Source organism: Triticum aestivum, chromosome 6D, assembly GCF_018294505.1.
Source record: "Triticum aestivum cultivar Chinese Spring chromosome 6D, IWGSC CS RefSeq v2.1, whole genome shotgun sequence".
Lineage (NCBI taxonomy): Eukaryota > Viridiplantae > Streptophyta > Magnoliopsida > Poales > Poaceae > Triticum > Triticum aestivum.
Genome location: NC_057811.1, coordinates 107,041,027 through 107,048,255, shown reverse-complemented (window position 1 = coordinate 107,048,255; position 7,229 = coordinate 107,041,027). Strand labels below are relative to the sequence as shown.

General features: G+C 50.5%; 1 pseudogene; it reads right to left on the bottom strand.

The window, feature by feature from the left end:
• Positions 1-3,284: 3,284 nt before the first annotated feature.
• LOC123142508 (probable LRR receptor-like serine/threonine-protein kinase At1g05700) overlaps positions 3,285-7,229 on the bottom strand; it is a 43,066-nt pseudogene continuing 39,121 nt past the window's right edge.

The following is a 7,229-nucleotide window of genomic DNA, read 5'->3' as shown; positions in this document are numbered from 1 at the left end:
TTCATCGGATTTTAGAAAAAGTTCATCGATTTTTGGAATAAGTTCAGAAAAATGTTCAAAAGTTCATTCACTTTCAAAAAAAAGTTAATAAGTTTGAAAAAAACATTGAACTTGAAAAAGTTCATTGAAATTGAAAAAAAGTTCATCGAATTGAAAAAAGTTTATCAATTTAAAGAAAAAGTTCACGAATTAGAAAACAAATATCGTCTATTTGTAGATATTTCACGCATTTAGAAAAAAGAAAACATGAATAAAAAAAGAAAGGGGAACAAACACAGGAAACAAAAAGGTATAAAAAGGAGGCTTGTATTCACAAGTTAGGGTGGTGGTGTAGTGGTCTGCGAGTTTTCTGTGAACTGAGAGATCGTTGGTTCGATTCCTAGTTGTGCACGCTTTTCCTAACTCTCCTTTCTTGAGTTCGAAAATAGGGGCGAAATGGGAGTTGGGCCGAGCCCAGCTAGCGCCCTGCATGCGCCGGTTTGCAGAAACGGCTATAACCGGCGCCTGCAGCGCCAAATAGGAAATGCCGACTTTTGAAGCGCACTCCATATGGCTATTGCATATAAGTCACATGTGGCACGCAGAAAACTTTAGATGGCCCACATCCCACATGCGACGGCAGGGAGGTTCGTAAAAAATGATTTCTCATTGATGAGTAGGTCCCATGAGTGTGGACACATCAAATATGAAGACTCTGAGTTTGCGCATAAGCTCAGTAGGCTCCATATCTATATGGAGCATGCTTGATATGGCAGATGGCAATAAAAAATATGACGACTTGCTAGAGTTCCTCTACTAATCATTTTATGATGACGGGTGTTTGCTTAGCAGTAGAGCTGTAGAGTGGTTGCGAGATAACTAAAAGCAACTATATCAATCAAACCATATTTTTTATTATTTGGCTAGCCTCTTTCTTTTCCTTCTTGGAAGGTGACTAGGCAAAGTCTTCGTTCCCTCGATCTTGTTGGCGAGTCCGTGAATCGCCTCTCCTCTACTTGCCACTCTGATTATCGGTGTCAATGAGGAGAATCTGGGTGCCTCGGCTACAGATAGATAGGGTTCTAGTACTTGGGGGGGGGGGGGGGGGGGGGGACTCAAGCAGATGACAACACTTCATCTTTGAGTCGATTTTTCAGTCTCCGATCCTCCTCGATTTCATCTCTCGGGACGGGTTAGACAGATCTCCGACGTAGATTCCTACCGGCTCATCGAGGTGACGAGGTTAGGGTTTCTCATTATGCGTACGCAACCGACGAGATTTGATGTCGGATTCTTCAGATTGATTCAAGAGTTCAACGATGATGACAGCGGATCTGGGGCGCTGGTCCTCAGGGGCACGAGCACATTGTCATCGACAGGGTCTCGTCGGCTTCTGTTGAGGATATAAACCTTAGAGTCACCCGCCTGGAGGGGCCGGGTTACTCATAATGGTCATCGCCTGAAGCCCGACGCCAAGCTTGAAGACGGCGGGCCAAAGATGGGCTTAAGACCCGAAGATGGCTTAAGGCCCGTAGTTACAACCGCCATTAGGGTAGAACTTGTAGTGTAAGGCAAGAATAGTTGAGAGTCCGAGCCGGACACTCTTATGAGCCGGCCGGGACTCTGATAGCCGCGGGGCGTCAACCTCTCTATATAAAGAGACGACCCGGCGGCGGTTTAGGGGCAAGAAAGATCTCGTCGAGAGCCAGGCATAGCAGTTAAGCTCCCTGGTCATCGAAACCCTAATCAATACCACCTCAACTGGACGTAGGCTTTTACCTTCACCGTAAGGGGCCGAACCAGTATAACCCTCGTGTTCCTTGTCCCGTTTAACCCCTTCAAGCTTCCTAGCTGCGATAGCTCCACGACTAAGTCCTAGCTCGAGGACATCTGCCGTGACAATTCCACGACAGCTTCGGTATGGGAACAACAATAACATAGCGTTGACGACTCGTTCGATGGTTTCGAGAGACTTTAATGTAATTTTTATTATGTTGGGATGCCAGGTATCGTGAATCTTTACTCTATCGCGGATCCATATTATTTGTCGCTGAGTAATAGATATGTGTTATTTCCCAAAATATTAAAAATTATAATTATTTGTTGGAAAGCAAGTTCGAAGTGTTTTTGTTTTTGTTTTGAGAAATAGCAACTCTGAAGGTGGACAGCCAGCGGTGCATATGTCGTTTGATTGGGCCTCTTCTTTGTTTTCTGTGTGAAGCTGTTAGGCTAGCCATAGTGAGGTAATATAAGTAGTATCATACACTTGGTACTTACAAACATACTTATGTGGCAGGCAATTAAAGAAGAAAGAGATGATTATAATAACATAGGTAGATACCATAACATAATAAATGTGATGCTACTATGTATCATGCATGACAATAAATGAGACCATCTATGATACAATCTACTCCCTCCGTAAACTAATATAAGAGCATTTAGATTACTATTTTAGTTATCTAAACATTCTTATATTAGTTTACAGAGGGAGTATAATACTATGCATATGTTACTAGTCTAATAAGTTAGTCCCCACTATGACCAGCCTTATAGAAGCCCTACGTAGAGCCTTAGCGAACTTCCTGCTGGGCTGCTCGGTCTATTCCGTGCTCGGGGAACCCCGCCCCACGGCCCATCTCGCCTCCCTCGCCGCCTCCAGCCGTCCATGATTTCCCCGGCGGGCGAAGCCGGGCCGGGCGGAGACGACGCCAGTATCTTCAGCGCGAGGCTGGAGTCCCTCTGGTGGTCGCTCCTGTTGGGCACCCCGGAGGCACCCCGGAGGAGATGGAGTCCATGTGGTTGCCGCCCAGGGGACTCGACGTCGGCGCAGAGTACGCCTCCGCGGTGACGGGGGCCAAAGGGGCTCGTCGCCGGCGACGATATGGGCGCCATCCCCATCCACTGCGGCGCCGGCCTTGGCGGAGTTCGACCCCGCCGCGCCCCATTCCTCGGAAGGCGCCCCAGAGGTGAGGCCGGTTGACCCCGTCGATGATTTTCTAGCTATGCCAGAATCCCCACCTACTGCGGTGTCTGTAGACATTCCGGAGAAGCTCTAGTTCGTCTATGGTTCGGCGCCGCTGCCGTAGTCTCCGCCGTTCCCACCGGCAGCAAATTACTGTAGAACAGAGTGCACCGGCGTGCACCCTTAATTCTATGCCGTTGCCTCCCGTACCTTCCACAAATGATGTAGATCTGGTGGCAAAGGATGGTTCTAAGACTTTGCTCTCCTTCAGAGAAAATCGCCACAGCATCCATGGCTGCTGTTGATTTGAATGCGGCCGGGTGCCGTGCCTCAGGTGCCATCAGTACGAATTACACATCTTTTCGGGGATCACAGAGGGCTGCAACGACCACGGTGGCGGCAAAACCCACACCGTAGGAACCGGAAGAAGACTCATTAAAAAAAGTTCCTCCGCTTTATATTATAAATCACGAACCACAACAAAGCATCCGATACAAACGTACACCACACATCCAAGGCAAGATACATGAATGCCGGGCACCGACACACAACCACAACGACTACAAACACTAGTACAAAACAGGGCTTTCGTCACAGGGCAATAGTCACGAACCGGGACTAATGTGAGCATTGGTCCCGGTTCGTGCGGCTAAGGCATTAGTCCCGGTTCACCTGGGCCCTTAGTCCCGGTTGGTGCCACGAACCGGGACTAAAGGGTGCGATGCCCATTAGTACCGGTTGGTGGCACCAACCGATACTAATGGGCTTTGAGGCATTAATACCGGTTCATGGCACGAACCGGTACTAAAGGGCCCATCAAACTCTACCCCCCTTGGACCGCCTTTTCAGTTTTAGAAAAAACAAAAGAAAATGATGGAAATGTCAAATAAAATAAAATAAAATAAGTTTCCCATGTGATATGTGGTCTAGTTGTTGGGAAAATTAACAAATATGAATTTCGACTTTATTTGCAAAATCTCTCTGGAATTTCTTAAAATGGGCATAACTTTTGCATACGAACTCGGATGAAAAAGTTTTTTATATGAAAAATCATCTACTCGAAAAGTTACATCCGAATTTAACTGGGGGGAACCCCGTTAAATATTTTCAAAATCCTCAAAAACCTAACAGAAAAAAAGATACGGGGCTTTTAAGATCTGGAGAGGCAAAAATATTTAAAAAATTTCAAATTGTGGTCAAACTGTGGTCAAACAATGGTCAAACTAATTATTCTAGAATATTAGTGTTACTAAATAATTATTTCAGTTTTTTTGAATTTTGGTCAAATCTGGTCAAACTAATTATTCCAGAAATATTAGTGTTACTAAATAATTATTGTTTTTTAAAACAATAGTTTCAAACTCAAACAGTGAAATGTGTCACTTCATGCTCAAACTAAATTACTGAGGGTTAATAGAATTGACATCTTACTATTGTCAAGGAAACAACAAGTGCAGACTTGGAAACGAGGGAGAATAGAACCCGGAAGTTAAGCGTGCTCAGGCTGGAGTAGTGAGAGGATGGGTGACCGTTCGGGAAGTTAGATGATTTGGAATGATGAGGGGTGATTAGAGATTAGAGGATAAATTGAGCAGTGATGAGGGATGGTGATTAGAGATTAGAGGTTAAAATAATTCAGAAATTTGAAAATCAAAATTTTTTTTTAAAAAAATTCGCAATTTTTTTTTTCAAAAAATAAATATCATAAAATTTCCTTTAGTCCCGGTTGGTAAGGTGGAGCTCCATGCTGCGTCCACGTGGATGACCTTTAGTCCCGGTTCGTGTAAGAATCGGGACTAAGGGGGGAGGCATTACTAACGACCCTTTAGTCCCGGTTCAAAAACCGGGACTAAAGGCCATTACCAACCGGGACAAAAGCTCCTTTTCTACTAGTGAAAGCACCTACAAGATAACCAAAACGAATCCGCTTAGAGCCGACGGAGAACACCACCGAGGGGCGATCGTCCGGGAGGATGTGTAACGGATATGCCGGACCGAGGACTCCAAGACGATGCCTCCAGGAAGGGCATGACCACGAACGCGCCACCGTCCGATCCGAGGATCGAGTTTTCACCCGGAGTAAGATGAAAGGGGTAGAAGCACCACGACGGAGCATGCAAGGAGGACACGGCGTCCACGGACGCCGTCACCGTCGAACAGTACCCAGACTGGATAGGTGATGTACCCCGGTGCTTCAGCTCTTCCGTCGCCCCGGTCTGCCAACACCCGCAACCATGCCGCCCAAGCGGCCATGGATGCCTGCCGGCATTCGAGCCGCGCAGCCCACCCACGACCAACGTACGGCTCCCACCGCCAGGGCCACCGCCCCGCCATGAGACCACCCTGTAGCAACCAAAGGCCACGGCTTTGCTAAGATCTGCAACCCCAGCCACCTCCAGAATCGCCGGCGGCCAGCTGCCACGGGAAGGGTCGCGACCATACATCGACCGGGGGAAGGGAAAGGTGGAGAAGTGGCCCATGGCCACGACCGACGCCTTGCCGGCTCCAGCTCCCCCCCGAAACCGAGTTCCGCTCCCGCGTCGAAGGAGGCATCAGCCGCCGCCAGACGCCGAAGAGGGAGGGTGGCCGAGCTGTCGCAGCCGCCGCCCAAAGACGCCACCAGGGGGACCCGCCCGAGCAGAGCGCCGCCACCCAACCACGAGGACCCGACTGGGAGGGAGCAGCTCACCACCGCCACTGCCGCGCCGCCCCCCACCAGAGACCACGGCGAGAAGCCTCCCGTGACCCGGTCAGCCGCAACCCGCGGAGCCGGACGCGACGCCGAGGCGCTGCCGGAGCACCGCCGCCGACGCCACACCAGCCCGCACCGCCACCATGCCATCCGCCGCCCGACGCCACGCCACCATCGCCGGCCTGCTCCGGGGCGCCGCCGCGCCGCCACGCCTGACACCGAGCGCAGCGCCCCGCCCGCGGGATCGGATCCGCGCCAACCCCCACACGCGGGGGACGAGAAAGCCCCGCCGCCGCCGGCGACGACCAGGCTTCGCTCGGCCGTGCCCTTTGGCGGCGGCGAGGGAGGAGGAGGGAGGCGGAGGGGTGTTCGGCGGCGGGGATTTGGGGCCCTCCCCGGCGCCTCGCGGGTGGCGGCGGAGGAGGGAGGGAGGGAGACCTATTCTGTTGAGCTTTGGTCTTCCCGGAAGAAGACTCATGTACAGCATCCATGGCCATTTTCTCTGTGGATTCAGAGCTAGTAGGAAGAAGCAGTGAAGGAAGGGACCTCAGTAGGATAGCATGAGTTGGCGGTCGCTACGATTGAAACCCTGGCCAGCAAACTCAGTAGGAATTGGAATCGAGAAAATCAGTTGAGCACCCAAATGCCAAATGTTCCATGATCAATCCCTCAAAATAGAAATGAGTTACATAATTAAAGCCTCCGAGCCCTTTTGATGCACAAAGGCATGGGCGACAAAGTTCGGCCAGCCTCATCGTGCTGCAGGACCGGCGGCCACCGTTGACGCCCTGCTATAGTCAGGCCCCATCCTGAGCGCTGCACTGCTCTGGGCGACATCGGAGGCGGGCTGGTCGGTGGTGGCGTACATAATAGAACTTGAGCTGGGATCATCGCTGGTGCTAGCGGTGTTGACGATGCCGTTCGTGTCGCCACTGACGCTGGTGTAGATGGTGCCGCGGCTCTCCTCGAGTTCAAGACACTCCAGCAACTGCGCAATCACGCGGGTCATCGTCGGTCGCTTCGCGGGAGTTTGCGCCATGCACTCGAGCGCGAGGTCGGCGACCTTCCACACGCCGATGACATCATAGTCACCTTGCATGCGTGCATCCACCACGCCCTCGATGTCCCCAGATGAAAGGCGCTGCTGCACCCACTTGACAATATGAATGGGTTGCGCCTGCGGGATTTGCACGAATGGAGGCTTCCCCGTGATCACCTCCAGCAACACGACACCAAAGCTGTACACATCGCTCTTTTTCAGTGAGCTCTAGGACTGTTGCGTACCTGCAGTGCATATGTACACATATGTGATGGATTTGTGCTTAGTCGTCTCAGTCACATCACTAGAATTATACTGAATTCTCAAGAACTTAATGCAAGGAGACATACTCGGGGGCAAGGTAGCCTGGTGTGCCAACCACCCTGGCTGTGGATACATATATCACCATCCTGATCGAAAGCCTTCATCAAGCCAAAATCAGCAACCTTAGCTTTTAGATTTGCATCCAGTAGGATGTTTGACGTCTTCACATCCCGGTGTATGAAAGGCGGGTTACATGCCTTGTGCAGATACTCGAGCCCTGCATGCACATC